Genomic DNA, 18957 nt, shown 5'->3' with positions numbered 1-18957 from the left:
CTTTTTTTTAAAAAATTGTATTTATTAGTTTTATTTTATGTGTATTAGGGTACTGCCTGCATGTATGTGAATGTACCCATGTTGTGCAATGCCGTGGAGGTCAGAAGAGGGCTTCGGGTTCCCCTGGAACTGGAGTTAAGGACAGTTCACAGCCACCATGTGGGTGCTGGGAATCGAACTCAGGTCCTCTGCAAGAGCAGTCAGTGCTCTTAACCTAACCACTGAGCCATCTCTCCAGCCCCGTAAATAAAATGTTTTTTTTAATGTTATAAACAGCCAGGCATGGTGGTGCATGCCTGTAGTCCCAGCACTTGGGGGCAGGGGCAGGGGAATCTTTGTGAGTTCAAGGCCAGCCTGGTCTACATAGTGAGTTCCAGGCTAGCTGAAGCTACAGGGAGACCCTGTCTCAAAAAGACCAAAAAAAAAAAGGGCAGAAGATCCCTAGGAACTGTAGTGCTGGGAACTGAACCTGGATCCTTGGCAAGAGCAGCCAGTGCTCTTAAATGGCTGAGCCATCTCTTCAGCCCTCTGAACCATTAATTTATTTACTAGGACGTTAGCAACTTTGTCTACTTTAAAAAAGGAATATGTGTTCATCCATTTTCTGTTACTAAAGCAAATACCTGAGGCAGGCTAATTTGATAAAGACAGGAAGTTTGTTTACTTCGCAGTTTAGGAGACTGAAAGTCCAAGATTGGATAGTCCAATTGGTTTGATATCTAATAGTGCATGGTATCATGACTGGACTCTGTGTTCCATAAGAGCTTCCTTAATCTCTTTTAAAAGTAGCTCCTTAGAGTTTTTCACTCATCTCCTAAAGATTCTTTTTTAAAAAAACTTTACTTATTATTTTTATTTTATGTGTATGTGTGTATTGCCTGTAGGTAAGTGCACCCGTGTCATGCAATGCCCTTGGAGGTCAGAAGAGGCTGTCGGATCCCCTGGGACTGGAGTTATGGACAGTTGTTAGCTGCTATGTGGGTGCTGGGATTCGAACCCGGGTCTTCTGCAAGAACAACCAGTGTTCTTAACCGCTGAGCCATCTCTCCAGTCCCTCATCTCCTAAAGATTCTACCATTTCTCCCATTGCCACTCTAGGGATCAGGCTTTCAGCACCTGAACCTTTGGTGGGGGGAAGGATACACCTAATTCCTATCTGAACCGTAGCGGAATACAATAATGTATTTCATTATTTACTACTTCTCAATGGTAAGAATTTAGATTTATGATTAAATTGGATGGGTTGAACACACACACACACACACACACACACACACACACACACACACAGACTTTCCTCCCTGAAACCCCCCATTAAAATGATAAGAAACAATAGGAGCAGAGATTTCAGTGGGTAAAGGATTTCAACAAATGGTCAAACGAAGGTCTTCAAAGAAGCAATAAACCACTTGACTTCAGAGGCAGATATGCTGAACAACAAATAAGCAGAGAGATTTGTGATGAGACTTCTGAGCTCTCTCAAGGCTTATGTGAGTTGTGATACTGAAAATAGATTGGTTGGGAGACAATACAAGTAGCTAAATAACTTTCTGTCTGCTTTGCAGTAGTCTAAAGTTTTCTAATCTGGAAGAAATGACTAAAACATGCTTTGAATTGGAGGGTAGTAGACATTCAGAAGAGATGAGTTAAAGGGTTGAAAGACTGCCTGAGGAAATGTTGTATGACATCATAAATGTGACATTGAGAATAATGTGTGATTTTCCTCCAGCCACATTTCAGCGGCTTGGGGGAATGTATGGAATAGGTAGATGGTTGTACTTAACCAGGGTTGAAGCCTTGCCTACTGTGTCTGAAAGATCAAAGAAGTATAATTCTTGTAGAAAAAAACTATAGGACCTTAGCAGACTGCCTGGGAGTGCCTGGAACCCTCCTCTGCCTGGTGATGAGCTTCCCGAAATCACACAGTGCCCAACCCCCTGCACTGGGACCACAGGAAGCTCCCTCCTCCCACTTGACCAGACCTAGACCTCTCTACACTACAGTACATGCTGAGACCTTAGCAGACTGCCTGAGAGTGCCTAAATTGGGCCTCCCCTTAGGGAACTTCCCAAATTGTGCTGTCAGTGCCCACTAATAGGGGTCCAGAGATTAGAAGACAGCCTGAGTGTACCTGACTGGAGCCTGACTTGGGTCTCTGTGGGAGCTCCTGAGTAGCTGATCTGAAGTTATCAGTTCCCTCCAATATAAATCTGAGAGAACCTGAAACCTAGACCAAGCAGCTTTACATACCAAATAAGAAAACAACCGCTGGGTATGGTGGCGCATGCCTTTAATCCCAGCACTTGGGAGGCAGAGGCAGGCGGATCTCTGTGAGTTCAAGGCCAGCCTGGTCTACATATGAAGCCATCTTGTCCTTTCAATATAAAATCCGAGAGAACCCAAAGCCTAGGCCAATCAGCTTTACATACCCAATAAGAAAACAACCAAGGCACACCAATAATACAAACAGAAGCGGACTTCAACTCAACAAAGGAAGGCTTGAGTTTTTTGTAGAAAAAAACTGTATAGGACCTTAGTATACTTAGAACAGTATGTTCCCACCAAACTCCACCAGTCCTATAGAAGAATTCAAGGAGAACCCCCTAGAGATAACCCAGGACACAGAATTTAAAAGAACAGTCATAAACATGATCAAGACATTCAGTGAATTTAAAGAACATACAAACAAGTCGAAGAACTAAAAGAAAACAGGGATAAACTTCTGACTGAATTCACAAAAGAGATAGAAATATTGAAGAAAATTCAGGCTGAAATGAGGAAGGAAATGAAACACTCAATAAGCCTATTTGAAACAACAGGAAAAGCCCCACCGATAAAAATGGGAAACAGAATATTAACATTGGACAATAAGTTGAAGAATTGGATTGCTCAAGCAAAGACTATGAAAAATTTTTTAAAATACAGGAATGGAATATGTAGGAAACATGGGACACCATGAAAAGACCAAATCTAAGCATCATAGGCATAGAAGGAGAAAAATATCAAATTAATGGTATTGACCAGACCTTAAATAGGATTGTAGAAGAGAATTTCCCAAAAGACAAGAAGCACATAGAACACCAAATAGACAGGACCAGAAAAGAAATTTCCCGTGACATATCATAGTAAAAACATTAAATGTACAGAACAAAGAGAGAATACGGAAAGCTGCAAATGAAAAGTCACATATAAAAGAAAACCTGTCAGAATTACACCTGACTTATCAATGCAAACTATGAAAGCCAGAAGAGCCTGGACCAAAGTATTCCCAGTTCTAAATGACCACAGATGCCAACACAGAATACTTTACCCAGCAAAAATGTCTATTATAGTTGAAGGGGAAAGAAAAATCTTCCATGACATGAATAGGCTGAAAGAATTCATGTCCACAAAACCAGCCCTTCAGCAAATTCTTGAAGCAATGGAGAAAGGAACAAACAATACAAAGAATGGAGAATGAATCAGGGCTGGAGAGATGGCTCAGCGGTTAAGAACACTAACTGTTCTTGCAGAAGACCCAGGTTCAAATCTTAGCACCCACATGGCAGCTAACAACTGTCTGTAACTCCATTTCCAGGGAATCTGACAAGCTCTTCTGTTCTCTGCAGGCATTGCACAAAACGAGTACACTTACCTACATGCAGGCAATACATGCATACACATAAAATAAAAATAATAAATAAAAAATTTTAAGTGGAGAATGTATAATTGTAGAAACAAAATTAGATCAAGAATGCAAACAAATTAAAATGATGGCAACCAATACACATCTTTCAGTAATAACTTTAAATATCAATGGACTGAACTCCCCAGTCAAAGGACACAGGCTAGTTGAATGGATTAAGAAACAAAATCTGGGCTGGAGAAATGGCTCAGTGGTTAAGAGCACTGACTGTTCTCGCAGAGGACCTGGGTTCAATTCCCAGCACCCACATGGCAGCTACAAACCATCCTTAACTCCAGTTCCAGGGGAATCTGAAGCCCTCTTCTGACCTCTACAGCATTGCACAACATGGGTGCACTCTCATACATGTAGGCAATTCACTCATACACATAAAATAAAAATAATAAATAAAATATTTTTGAAAATCTATCCTTTTGTTGTCTGCAAGAAATCCATTTTACCTTCAAATACAGGCAATACCTTAAGGTGAAAGAATGGAAAAGAATATTCCAAGAAAATGGCACTAGGGGTTGCAGTTGCAGTTTTAATATCTGACAAAATAGACTTCAAAGGAAAACTAGTCAGAAGAAATAAGGAGGGTCATTTCATTCTGATCAAAGGAACAATTAACCAAGAAGATATTACAATCATAAACATATATGCACCAAACTCTGGTGCACCTAAGTTCATAAAAACAACACTACAGGACTTTAAGACATAGATTAACCCCAACTCAGTAATAGTAGGGGGGCTTCAATACCCCACTATCTCCATTAGAGAGGTCAGCTGGACAAAGAATAAACAGAGAGACATCTCAATTAAATGATACCATACATCATCTGGACCTAACTGACATCTACAAAATATTCCACCCAAGCACCAAAGAATACACTTTCTGTTCAGTGCCCCATGGAACTTTCTCTAAAATTGATCAGATACTGGGGCACAAAACAAACCTCAACAAATACAATGTAATAAAGCTTAAAATTAACACTGGAAGAAGACCTAGTAACTACACAAACTCATGGAGATTAAACAACACATTCCTGAATGATGAATGGGTCAAAGGAGAAATTAAGAAAGAAATAAAAGTCTTACTGGAATTAAACAAAAAGGACAATACAATACAACAAAACCTCTGGGTCACTTTAAAAGCAGTCCTAAGAGGAAAGTTTATAGCTCTAAATGCCTACATTAAAAAAAAATAAGAAGAAGAAAGTGCACAAATAAATGACTTAACATTACAACTCAATACTCTGGAAAGGCAAGAATAAATGAGACCCAAACCCAGCAGCTGAGAAGAAATAACAAAAATCAGAGCAGAACTTAATGAAACAAAAACAAAGCAAAGAATCAATGAATCTAAGACCTGGTTCTTTGAAAAGCTCAACAAGATAGACCTTTAGTGCAGTTAACCCAAAGAAAGAAAGAGCACCTTCAAATCAACAAAATCAAAGATGAAAGGGGAACCTTTCACAACCGATACCCAGAAGATCCAGAACATTATAAGGGAATACTTTAAAAACCTATACTTTATTAAATTTGAAAACCTAAAAGAAATGGATGGATATCTAAAATCATGGGAACCACTATAGCTAAACCAAGAAGAGATCAATAGTTTAAACAAACCCATAACACATAAGGAAATTGAGGCAGTAATACAAAACCTCCCAACTAAAAAAGCCCAGACCCAGATGGACTTACAGCAGAATTCTACCAGACATTTAAAGAAGATCTGCAATCAATATTATGTAAATTATTGAAAAAGATAGAAGCAGAGGGAAAACTCCCAAATTTCTTCTGACAAGCCAGCATTACTCTAATACCAAAACCAAGTAAAGATACAACCAAAAAAGAAAACTGTAGACCCACATCCTTAATGAACATAGATGCAAAAAAAAATCTCAACAAAATACTTGCTAACTGCATACAGACACACCAAAAAATCATTCACCATGATCAAGTAGGCTTTATTTCAGACATGCTGGGATGGTTCAATATACTCAATAAGCATCATAAATCATATAAATGGACTCAAAGATAAAAAATCACATGGTAATCTCAACTGATGCAAAAAAGGCCTTTGACAAAATTCAACATGCATTCATGATAAAAGTTCTAACGGGACTTGGACCGAAAGGAACATACCTCAATATAATTAAAGCTATATGTAACAAGCCCATAGCCAACATCATTCTAAATGGAAAAAAACTGGAAGCATCCCCATTAAAATCAGTGGACATCCTTGTCTGGTTCCTATCTCCACTCCTTTTTAATGTAGTGCTTGAAACTCTTGCTAGAGCAATAAGAAAAGAGAAGGAAATTAAAGGAGTACAAATTGGATTAGAAAAGGTCAAATTATCACTTTTTGCAGATGATATGATACTATACCTGTATTAGTCACTTCTCTGTTGCTGTAATAGAAACACTGACCAAAGCAACTTATAAAAGGAAGAGTTTATTTGAGCTTACAGTTCTAGGGGAATTGCAGTCCCTCATGACAGGGAGGCATGGTAGCTGGAGGTGGCTGGAGCAGGAGCGGAAGCTAAGCTCTACATCTTCAAGCAGGCACAGGAAGCAAGAGAGGGACTGGAGATCCAGCAAGGCTTAAAAACTCTCTAAGCCCACCCCAGTGACGTGCTTCCTCCAGCTTGGCCACACCTTCTAAGACCTCCCAAAACAGCGCCACCAACTGGGGTCAAAATATCCAAATACTTGGAGCCTGTGGGGGACGTTGTCATTCAAACCACCACAATACCTAAGAGATCCCAAAAATTCCATCAGAAAACTCCTAGAATTGATTGACACTTCCAGTAAAGTAGCAGGTTAAAAAATTTACCTACAAAAATCAGTAGCCTTTCTATATACCAATAACAAGCAATTGGAGAAAGAGTACATGGAAACCCTTCCATTCACAATAGCCTCAGGAAAAAAAAATCTCAGAATAAACCTGACCAAAGACATCAAAGATCTCTACAAAGAAAATTTTGAATTTTTTTTTTTTTTGGCCTTTTTTGAGACAGGGTCTCCTTGTAGCCCCAGGTGGCCTGGAACTCACTATGTAGACCAGGCTGGCCTTGAACTCACAGCTATCTGCCTGTCTCAGAATTTTTAAAGAAAGAAATTGAGGAAAATACCAGAAGATGAAAGCACCTCCCATGCTCTTGGATTTGAAGAATTAATGTGGTGAAAATGACCATCCTACCAAAACAATATATAGATTTAATGTAATCCCAATCAAAATCTCCATGACATACACCACAGAATTAAAAAAAAAATCCTAGTGGGGCATGGTGGCGCACACCTTTAATCCCAGCACTTGGGAGGCAGAGGCTGGCAGATCTCTGTGAGTTCAAGGCCAGCCTGGTCTACATAGTGAGTTCCAGGCCAGCTGGGGCTACAGGGAGACCCTGTCTCAAAAAAACAACAACAACAAAAATCCTTAAATTCATATGGAAGCACAAAAGACCCCAGATAGCCAAAGCAACCCTGAGCACAATGAACAATGCTGGGGGTTTTACTATACCAGACATACAATGGAGAAAGGACAGCATCTTCAACAAATGGTGCTAGAAAAACTGGATCTCCACCTGTGGAAGAATGGAACTAGATCCTTATCCTTCACCTTGCACAAAAGTCAACTCCAAATGGATCAAAGACCTCAATGTGAAATTTGAAACTCTCAAGCTGTCAGAAGAAAACATTCACAGTAACCTACAAGATATAGGTGTAGGAAAAAACTTTCTAAATTGGACATCAGGTGCTCAGGAATTAAGACCAACAATCAACAAGTGGAACCTCACTAAACTAAAGAGCTTCTGTACAGCAAAAGAAACAAGAAAGTAAAGAGAACACCCACAGATTTGGAAAAAGCTTCACCATGACACATCTGACAGAGGTTTAACATCCAGAATATATAAAGAATTCAAAAAACAAAGAACCAAGAAAACAAATGACCCAATTAAAAGATGGGCTAAAGATTTAAACAGAGAGTTCTCAAAAAGAGAAATAAAGATGGCTAAGAAACATCTTAAGTGTTCGACATCATTAGTAATTAGGGAAATGCAAATTAAAACCACCTTAAGATTTCACTTTGTCCCAGTCATACTGGCTAAGATCAAGAGAACAAATGATACCAAATGCTGATGAGGTTGTGGAAAAAGGGGAATGCTCATTCACTGCTGGTGGCATTGCAAACTTGTCCAAAGCCACACTTGGAAAGCAGTGTGGAGAACTCTTAAAAAAATAAAAATGGCCAGGCGTGGTGGTGCACACCTGTAGTCCCAGCACTTGGGAGGCAGAGGCAGGCAGATCTCTGTGAGTTCAAGGCCAGCCTGGTCTACAGTGAGTTCCATCACAAACCAGTAAACTTACAGGCCATCAAAACAATAAATAAATAAATAAATAAATAAATAAATAAATAAATAAATAAATTGAACCTACCATATGACCCAAATTGTACCACTCCTTGGCATATACCCAAAGGACTCATCCTATTGCAGAGATACACCATGTTTGTTGCTGCTCTTTTCACATTAACTAAAAGATGGAAGCAATCTAAGTGCCCCTCAACAAAAATGTACATTTACACAATGGAGTTCTACTCAGCAGTAAAGAAAGATGAAATCATGAAATTTGCAGGTAAACGGATGGATCTAGAAACTTATACTAAGTGAAGCAATACAGACTCAGAAAAACAAAAGACATATGTTCTCACTTGTAAATCCAAGCACCAAATTCTTATAAGTGAGTACATATCCTGATGTAACTGTAGGAACCAGGAAAATGGAAGAGAACCAGGGAGGTAAAGAAAAGAAGGAACCCGAGCAAGAAGAAACAAGTGTTACTAAGGGAGAAATGTGTAAAAAGGGGGTAGTTCAATGGGAGGGGGAGAAGGAGGGCTATACAAGGAACTATGGGGAGGAAGGAGTATAGTAGAGGTGGGACCATAGCATACAGAAATTATCAAGGGAGAAATGGGGGAAATGGAGACATTTTAAATTGGAAGGGTGGGGAGAGAGGACAAAACAGGAAGATCGATAGAGGAGAGAAAAATAGTGCCTAGCTAGTATAAAAAACCAGGGGGAATGGTATTAGTCCCAAAACCTACTGAAAAATTACATATACAGTATCTTCACATGAGTCTGTGAGTATAGCTGAAGGCTACATAACAAGAAACAGTGCCAGACAGGAGAAACCTTCCTTTGAGTTGTTGGCCAGGGTAGTCCAAGAGACTCACAAAATTACACAGGCTATTGCCACAGTCCTTGATTACCTCCCAGAAGGTTATGAAAAGACCCTATTGCTGAAGACAGGACATACTTGGGCACAAGATTTGGAGCATTAGAGCTGAAACTGACCTGAAAGCCACTTTCCCTGAAGGCTAGTTCTCATAGCTTTGAAGAGCACCATGCAAGTTGCTAAGGGAGAACATCAGTCCATGGTCCAACCCCAGCTTTAAGGCCTAAAAACCACATCAATGACCAGCACAGCAAACGACATTGGTGCAGTTGTGGTACTTTTATCTTGGGGGTAATCAACAGCTACCTAATTGGACTTAAAGCCCACTCAATGGGAGGAAACTTGTGTGGTACGTAAACCTAGCCAAATATACATAGCTGGAGAGGTCATAGATCTTAGAGAAAACTCCAAGGCTGTCACATCTCTAGACAAATGTAATATGGATCCTTAAGTCTGTAGACAAGTACCTCAGTCACCACCCATCAAAGAAGCCTTTCTTAAGAGACAGAAATAGTTACAGAGTTCTATAACTGGTCCCACACAGATTGTCTGTGAACTGTCCAAGCCTAAGTGGCACATCTAGGATGCAACCTCTACACCTAAGGCTCACAGAACATAGAACAAGGGATGAAGAAAACACTAATAATGCATCTTTCAGTTCTCATCAGTGAAGCTCCCTGATGCAACAGAGGGCTAGGAACACAAAAAGTCACAAATGGCCAAAATGAAGAGAATAAGAGTCTGTAGAGTGTGGGTCCTTCGACAGGACTCCTATAGTAAAATCCACCCACCCAGGGCTCAGGGATTATTGCAGAAGAGGGGGCAGAAAGATTGTAAGAGCCAGGGAGGAGGTGCATGACCATACGGAAATAATCCTACAGGCTCCTGGGACTCTTCTCATATGAACCTACAGCAATGGTGTCAGCATGCACAAAACTCATACAAACTTAAACAGACAAAAACCCAGCACAGAACTGTGGAAATGAACAGTGGGCCCCAATCTTGGTCAAAGAATTATTGGCAGCTGATTACTGCTGGATGAGAATGAGTTAATCTTAAAGTGAGGGACTCTAGATAGACTGACTAGACCCCAAGTGGATGAATTTGCACTGAGGGACAGCTAACTATATGATAAACCGTAACACAAATGACAGAAAATGTGAACTCCAGTGGGTGGGCTATAGGAGGGTGCCGAAGGGGAAGGGGATATAAAGATGATTTTCTCTATGAAATACACAAAAATTCAATAAAATATAAAGAAAAATAAAATTCATATTAAAATCAGGAAAAACACCATATAATATTTAGGTAGGTTCTTTAATATTTGTAGTTGGAGTCACTAAAAAAAAAACTGAGCCAATAAGATTGTATTACACACATGCACAGTCATCTACCACATACTATTTATTTCAGCAGTAGACTACATTTTTTTTTTTTTTGGAACAGGGTCTTACTGTGCAGTCGCCTGGCCTGGAACTCACTGTGTAGGTCAGTCTAGCCTTGAACTTATATCTTCTGCCTCTGTGTCCTAAGTGCCTCCATACATGGCTAGACCACATATTTAACAGATATCACTTAGTGATCTCATAGCCATTAGTTTATTTAAGTACTTTATGATATTCACACAATGAAGTCACCTAAGAATGCTCTTCTCCAAATGTGTCCCCATCATTAAGAGAGAGTTGACTGTGAATTCAAGACTAGCCTGCAAGCTGGGCATGGTGGCACAGTCCTTTAATCCCAAAGAGGCAGGCAAATCTTTGTGCATTCAAACCTGGCCTATATAGCAAGTCCCAGGCCAATCAGGGCTACACAATGAGACCCTGTCTCAAAAAAAGTGGTCTATCGTTGAATGAAACATATATGGTAGATGACTGTGTGTGTACATATATACATATATAATAAATTTTATATAGTTTTTTAATATTCTTAGGCAGGATGTGGTTGCACACACCTTTATTCCAAGCGTTCAGGAGGCAGAGGCAGGCAGATCTCTTATGATTTCGGGGCCAGCCTAGTCTACATAGTGAGTTCCAGGCCAGCCAGAGCTACATAGTGAAACCCTGCCTCAAAAATCAAAAGGCCAGCCTGGGCCACATAAAAAGACCCTGTTTCAAAGTCAGTTAAAAAAAAAAAGGTGCATTTGTATATATAAATTTACTATAAGGAAATTGTCTTGATTATAAAGACTTAGAAGGCTCATAATCTGCCTTCTGCAATCCAGAGACCTAGGAAAGCTGATGGTATAGTTCTGACTGGAGGATCAGCATGTAAATCCCAGTTCAAGGGCAAAAGACTAATGTCCCAGTGAAACAAGTTAGACACATAGAATTCTCTTCTTCACCTTTTACTTCCTCTACCTTCATGTTCTAAATGAATTGGATGACATCCACTTATATTGACGAGGGCAATTTGCTTTACTTAGTCCACCAATTCATATGGTAGTCTCATCCAGAAATGCCCGTCTTAGACAGAGAAGTCTGGATGCCGTGTGTCCCAGTCAAGTAGCCATCACATACATATAAAAGTAACCACTACATAATCTGCTTGCCTCATGCATTAAAAAAAAAATAGAAACAAGCATAGACACACACGGGATTTGACAATAAATTTGTAGAATGAATTTTATTTGTTTAAGAAGATCTTCAGCTGGGCATGGTGGTGCATGCCTTTGATCCCAGCATTTGGGAAGCAGAGACAGCCTTATCTGCATAGTGAGTTCCAGGCCAGCTGGGGCTACAGGGACACCCTGTCTCAAAAAAAAAAAAAAAAAATCTTCAATTAGTTTACTTTTGCATCACCTTCATTTTCAGTAGTTTATTTTGTAGTTCCTAGTGTTTTGTTTAATCTTTTACTTGGCAAATATGTCTGATTTTAGCATTAATCGTTATTCTCATTTAGCGTATATAATAGCACATAGATGTTTTTCATTTTTCATGTTTGCACATGCAGGTGTGCATGTGTGTGCTGCTAGGAATTAAACCTAGGGCTTCATGTATGCAAGACAAGTGCTCTATCATTGAGCTGCATCCCCAGCCTCCAACTAATTAAAGGCAGGGAAACCTTTGACCAGTGATTTTTGTCCTGTGTTCTTTATTGGTCTCTGAAACTTGAATTTTTGGGCTTTTTCTTTCTTAGCCCATCATTTTCATATTAAATAATGTAATATCTATAAAAATGTCAGGAGATTTCTTCTGGTACCTCGCTTTATCTTTATACTTAAATATGATGCTTAGTAGCTACCTCTAAGAATCTTAGTCTGTAAATCCTATAATTGTATTCCACACTTTATGCTAGTAATATGATAGTCCTTCCTTTTTTGGGTTGTGGGGGAGAGGGTCTTCCTGTAGCCCCAGCTGGCCTGGAACTTGCCTGTAGACCAGACTGGCCTCAGTCAATCTGCTTCTGCCTCCTGGGTGCTGGGATTAAAGGCATGTGCCACCATACCCAGCACATACTATGATATTCTTAGTCTTAGTTTAGTTCTAGCTACTAATCTTGCTTAAGGCTAAATTAGGCCCTTAAGAAAATTTCCATCATCTCTAAGCAGTTACAGAAGCATTTAAGTTGGACTACTCATTTAGAGAAAGGAAGTCACGTTTGTGGAAGTTTTGTGTTTGGCATAATATTTAACAGTAAAGCTCAATATATGAGTCAATAGATCCATTGCTTTTAAGCAGTGAAGAATGACTTGGATCCAAAGAGATGACATTTGGAGAAAAACAATTGTTTGGTCATAAAAATCTCAGCAGGAAGCTTTTTAACCCCAATTTTATGAATTAACAGTTAAAAGTTACTGGGCAAAAATTGCCTGCTGTTATTGTTTTGTTGTATATTATCCCCTGAAAATGAGTGTGTAGAAATTCCTAACTCTTCCCTAACACTTTTAACATTGGGCCTTCTTCAATAAAGTGTTATGTGCTGTTGCTTTCCATGCTGGGAAGGTCTTTGAATCTGAAGATGAAATTATAATTTATCGTTAAGTCCCATTACACTTATTTTTCCAGCTGTGGTAAGTTTATGTGCTAAAAATGAAGACTTTATTGTTTTAGCAAATATAACGAACACTGTTTTTTCTTTAGGATCAAACAGAGCATACTGAATCAGCAGGATCAGTTGATGGTGCAGCAAGCATCATGAATAAGCACAGAGAAGGTTGTTTATCATGTGTGTAAGGAGGAAAAGGTAAGAAAGCCATCGTTTTGCTTCTTTAAGATACTGAACTTGAGAGAACTAGATCAGTAAAAACACTAATGCTGTTGCATGTATGATGCTTGACTCATCAATGACATTGTCTCGTTAAATCAGCAGTGTAATTTTTCAAACAGATTTACTTTAATTCAGAGCAAGACAATAATTAATTTTGAGACAGAATCTCCTAATGTAACCCAGGGTAGTGGAATTCAAGCTGGTCTCAAACTTGTGTTCCTCCTTCCTCTTTTGCCCAAGTCCTGGAATTGCAGGTTTACTCGTCAGCTTTTTTGTTTTGTTTTGTTTGAATGACTGTTAAAGTATGTTACAACACTAACTTCTCTACCAGTGCTGGCTCCTCCATTTTAGAATGAGCTTACTATTAATCTTACTATTGATTGTAGAAAGCTAATTTTGGCAGGAAAAGGAACATGGATTTGCCAGGCATGGTGGCAGCGCATACCTTTAATCCCTGTATTTGGAGGCAGAGACAAGTGGATCTCTGTGAGTTCCAGGCCAGCCTGGTCTACTTATCGAGTTCTAGGCCAGCTGGCACTACAGGGAGACCCTGTCCCAAAAAGGCTAAAAAAGAAAGAAAAGAAAAAGAACATGAATTTGAGTAATAGTGTTAAGAAAAACTAGTGACATACCTGTCTTGGTCATTAGGCAAGCACATAATTCAATTAAATGATTTTGGAGTATGATATCAGAAATATAAATGTAAGTATAATTACATTATTTTGTATTTTTAGACTAGTTGCAAGAACAAGAATAACAAGTTTTGAGGGGAAGGACATTGAGACAGAGTTTCCTGTAGCTCCAGCTGGCCTGGAACTCACTAGCTCACTATGTAAACCAGTCTGGCCTTAATCTCACAGAGATCTATCTGCCACCATCTCTCTGGTGGTGTAATTAAAGGTGTGTGTGTTAATTAAAGGTGTTCTCTCCAAAGTACTATTTTTTTATTTTTTTATTATTTATTTTTTTTTTTTGGTCTTTTTGAGACAGAGTCTTCCTGTAGTCCCACCTGGCCTGGAACTCTATTGAAACCAGGCTGGCCTCGAACTCACAGAGATCCGCCTGCCTCTGCCCCTGAGTGCTGGGATTAAAGACGTGTGCCACCACACCCGGCTAAAGTATTGTATTCTTACAGAGGAGGAATCTTTGATTTTTCCTAACTAGGGGTCATGGTAGATTTTTTTTCATAAGTCTTATGACTATTTAGGGGCTCGGGAATGGCAGGAGGTCATGTGGTAAGATTTGTTTCAGAAACTGATCTTACTATTTTCTAAAGAGTGTTGCATTTTCTGAGTTCTCTGGTTCTCCCACATGAATTATGAGGAAAAGACATGGGTCTTTGGTATGAAATTGAACTCTTTCTCTTCAATTGTGGGTGCAACAGAGGCACTTGGTAATAATTTTTTCACCAGGAATGGGTCTAAAGTTGGCAAACTATTTTTAAAAAATATTTTATTATTTTTATTTTATATGTATGCATGTATTGCCTAAATGTAGGTGAGTGCACCTGTGTCATGCAATGCCTGCGCAGGTCAGAAGATGTGGTCGGATCCCCTGGAACTGGAGTTATGGACAGTTGTTAACTGCCAAGTTAGGACCCGCCATAATATTTTATATTTCAAGTTTAATCATTCATCTTCCTGTGAGATACTGAGCTCTTTAGGTCAGAAGCATTGTCTTGTCATAGTAACCTATTGACTAGGACAATGGTTGGTACCTAGTAGATGCCCAGTAATATTTGATACATGAGTGTTCAAAATTAATTATATATGTTCATTGTAATTAATAAATGACATAACAAGGAAATGCCAATTCAGAAGGCATGAAAACAGCTATCAGATCAGTTTTAGAAGTGGGATCTTTGAGTTCAAGGCCAGCCTGGTCTGCATAGCAGGCTTCAGGCCCCTGGGGCTACAGGGAGACCCTGTCTCAAAAAGACTAAAAAATGAAAAAAGAAAAAAAAAAGAAAAATGGGATTTCAGTTCTGCAGAATTTCTAAAAAGCTGCCTAGTCAATAGAATAAAGATGATTTCTGAATTAAAAAGTCTTCATAAAGAAACCAAATTATATTCCTCTTTGAAATATACATGTGTGAATATTTAGTGAGCTTCTACTTTGCATAAGAGATGAACTCTACTGGGGCTTGGTAGCGCATGCCTTTAATCCCAGCACTCGGGAGGCAGAGGCAGGCAGATCTCTGGGAGTTCAAGGCCAGCCTAGTCTACATAGTGAATTCCAGGCCAGCTGGTGCTACAGGGAGACCCTGACTCAAAAAGACCGAGAGAGAGAGAGAGAGAGAGAGAGAGAGAGAGAGAGAGAGAGAGAGAGAGATTTTTATTTATTTATTTTTATTTTATGTGTATGAGTGTTACACCTACATGTATGTAAGTATACCCATGTCATGAAGTGCCTGCGGAGGTCAGAAGAGGGTGTCGGATCCCTGAAATTGGAGTTATGCACGGTTGTTAACCACCATGTGGGTGCTGGGATTTGAACCCAGGTCTTCTGGAAAAGCAGCCAGCACTCTTAACTGCTAAGCCATCTCTCCAGCCCACCCCCCCTTTTTTTCAGACAGGGTCTCCCGATCCTTCTGCTTCTGCCTCCTGCATGCTAGGATTAAAGATTTTGCCCCTATACCCAGCATGAGGCAGATACTTTTTTTTTGTCTTTTTTGAGACAGGGTCTCCCTGCAGCCACAGCTGGCCTGGAACTTGCTATGTAGACCAGGCTGTCCTCAAACTCACAGAGCTCCACCTGCCTCTGCCTCCTCAGCACTCGGATTAAAGGTGTGCGCCACCATGCCCAGCTTGAGGTGGATGCTTTTATACAGAGGCAAGTAAAGAATCCTGACTTAAGTCCTAGTTTATGCAGTGAGAAGAGCACCCCACCCCCAAGCCTTCAGGAAACCACAATTTTTTCTTTGGAAATGAAACCAGAGCCTTTAGACTTGAAGACCTCAAATAGTCCCTGGAGATATCAGGGACAAGGCACTATATTAGAGGCAAGGGAATTATGGGAAATTGTCCTAATTTCATTACTCTTGCTGTGATAAAACACCCTGATAAAAAGCAACTTATGGTAGAAAAGGCTTATTCAGCTTACAGTTCCAGGTTACAGTCCATTGTTAGAGAATCAAGTCAGGAACTTCAAACAGCTAGTTACATCATACACACAGTACAGAGCAGAAAAATGTGAATATATGTATGCCTGTTGTTGCTTAGCCCCCTCTTTATACTTACACAGTCTGGGATCTCCTGCCTAGGGATTGGTGCCACCCACAATGGGATGGGTCTTCCCACATCAATTAACATTAGTAATCAATACAACACCCCTCACTGTCCTAGTTTCTTTCTATTGCTGTGATAAAAACACTGACCAAAACCAACCTGGGAGGAAAGGTTTTACTTCACCTTACAGTTTACAGTTCATCATCAAGGGGAGCCAGGGTAGGCGCTCAGAGCAGGAACCTGGAGTACAGACCGTGGAGGAATGCTGCTTATTGGCTTGCTTCTCTGGCCTGTGCTCAGCCTACTTTCTTATAGAACACAGGACTACCTGCCCAAAGGTGGCAATGCCCACATTGATTTGGGCCTTCCCATATCACTCAATAATTGAGAAAATGCCTCACAGACATGGTCACAGGCCAATCCAGTGGGGGAAATTCTTCAACTGAGATTCCCTCTACCCACATTTATCAAGTTGACAACAAGCTGTCCAGCCCACTCACAGACATGTTCAAAGCCAACCTGATCTAGACAATTCCTTACCAAGTCTCTCCTCCCAAGTGATTCTAGATTTTGTAAAGCTGATAAACTACCTGTTACATCTATGTGAAGAGTGAGGTGTTCACCTTCCTCTACTTTTTCAGAAGGTAGCTTCCCTTATATCTAAAGACGTTGGAGAATTTTCTCAACCCAATTTGAAAAGAAAATGTTGACAAATGAAGGAAATGGATAAGCATTGGAGATCCTGATAATGTATTTTATTAAAAGGTATGCCTGGGGAGATAGCTAAGTCAGTAAAGTAATTGCCATGAAAGTATCAGGACCTGATTTGGATCTCTAGGATCCATGTAAAAAGCCAGACATGGGGTTTGCACCTTCAATTGCAGCTCTGTGGAGGCAGAGACAGAAAGTTCCCTGGGGCTTGCTGGCTACCAGTGTACAAGCTCCAAGTTCCCTAAGAGACGCTATCTCAAAAAATAAGGTGGAAGGCTGACGAGATGACTCTGGGTAAAGTACTTGGACACAAGCGAGAGTGCCTGAGATTTTCATTCAAATTCTGAGAACTCACCAGATATGATAGTGCACACCTGTAATCCCTCTGTTACTACCATGGACGGGGAGGTGGAGATGGGAGAATCCCTGATAGCTCCCTGTCCATCTAGTTTAGTGTACACAGCAGAAAAACAATGAAAAGACACAATTGCAAACAAGGAAGAAGTCAAGGGTCAACACCCGAGGTTGCCATCTGACCTCCACGTATGTGCCATGACATTTGCCCCCATACAAACACATGAATGCACACATACACATACACACACACACACACACACACACACACACACACACACACACACACAAATAAAATGAAGTGGTTGAGGAAGACATCCTACATTGGTCTCTGACCTCCACATGCACATGTACCCACATGCACACTCACACAAACCTTAAATACATACATACATGCACACACATCAAAAAAATTAATTAATTAATTAGTTCATTCATTAAAAGGGATGATAATGGACTGGAAAGATAGCTCAGTGGTTAAGAACACTGATTGTTCTTTCGGAGGACCCAGGTTTAGTTCCTAGCACCCACATAGTGGCTAACAACTGTTCTTAACTACAGTTCCAGGGGATCTTGATGCCCTTTTCTGGGTTCCACAGGCATTGCATACACATAGTACACTTACATACACAAAGGCAAAACACTCATACATATAAAGTAAAGATAAATAAAAAGGGTTTTATTGAGGGATGATAAGGGTATTCTTCCCATGGAACCCTTCCCACTCTTGGGAACTCTTTTTTATTTATTAATAAGTCTAAGTTTGCTCTGCTCAGATAAAAAAGGCCGAGCAGTAAGCTGAGTGTGTTGGCTCATGACTGGAATTCTAGCACTCAGGAACTTCAGGCCGAAGGGTTGCCATGAGTTTGAGGCCAGCCCGGGCTATGGTGTGAGACACGCTCAAAAAACCAAAAAATAAATAGATAATAAAGGAATTAATCAGTAGCATTTATTTAACACCTACTATGTACTCTTGGCATTCTATTAAATAATGGATATATCTTGTATATTTGCTCTTAAATCAGGTAACACTAAGGAAGTTTAAAAGTTATAGTCAAAGATGAGCACAGTGGTGCCCACCTTTAATTCCAGCACTGGGGAGGCAGAAACAGGTGGATCTCTCTGAGTTTGAGGCCAGCCTGGTCTGCATAGTGAGTTCCAGGTCAGCTGGGGCTATAGGGAGACCCTGTCTCAAAAGACCAGAGGTGGGTGGGAGAGGGGAGAGAGATTTAAAAAGAATGGTCAAATTCTAAAGCACCTGTTTGTAACAAACAATTGATTATTAAAAAATCTGTTGGACAAAACAATGTAAGAGGTTTGTAACTTGGCAGGCTTTTCACTGGCTGTGTTGGCTAACTTGCATGGTCCTACTTGTAAATGGAAATGTATTAGCTATTTATATTAGAAAAGAGTTATAAAAATGAAAATAGATTATGTGAAAATCACTTTATAAGTAAAACAGGAATGCCTCAAGCAATGTTTGCTCTAGTTTTTCTTGCTCTTACCATTATTTCTTTTACTATTAATTTTACTATCATTTTAGTGTCATAT

General features: G+C 39.9%; 1 protein-coding gene across 4 annotated transcripts in view; it reads left to right on the top strand.

The window, feature by feature from the left end:
- Zfyve9 (zinc finger FYVE-type containing 9) overlaps nt 1-18957 on the top strand; it is a 287358-nt gene that overhangs the window by 81389 nt on the left and 187012 nt on the right. For all 4 annotated transcript variants that reach the window (XM_008828437.3, XM_029561268.1, XM_008828436.3 and 1 more), the window contains exon 2: nt 12988-13090. The gene's annotated coding sequence lies outside the window, so the exon portion shown is untranslated. The remainder of the gene's footprint in view (nt 1-12987; nt 13091-18957) is intronic.

The sequence above is a fragment of the Nannospalax galili genome, unplaced genomic scaffold (genome assembly GCF_000622305.1).
Source record: "Nannospalax galili isolate Female #2095 unplaced genomic scaffold, S.galili_v1.0 scaffold713, whole genome shotgun sequence".
Lineage (NCBI taxonomy): Eukaryota > Metazoa > Chordata > Mammalia > Rodentia > Spalacidae > Nannospalax > Nannospalax galili.
Note: the sequence above shows the minus strand (reverse complement) of the source record. Positions and strands in the feature narration are given on the sequence as shown.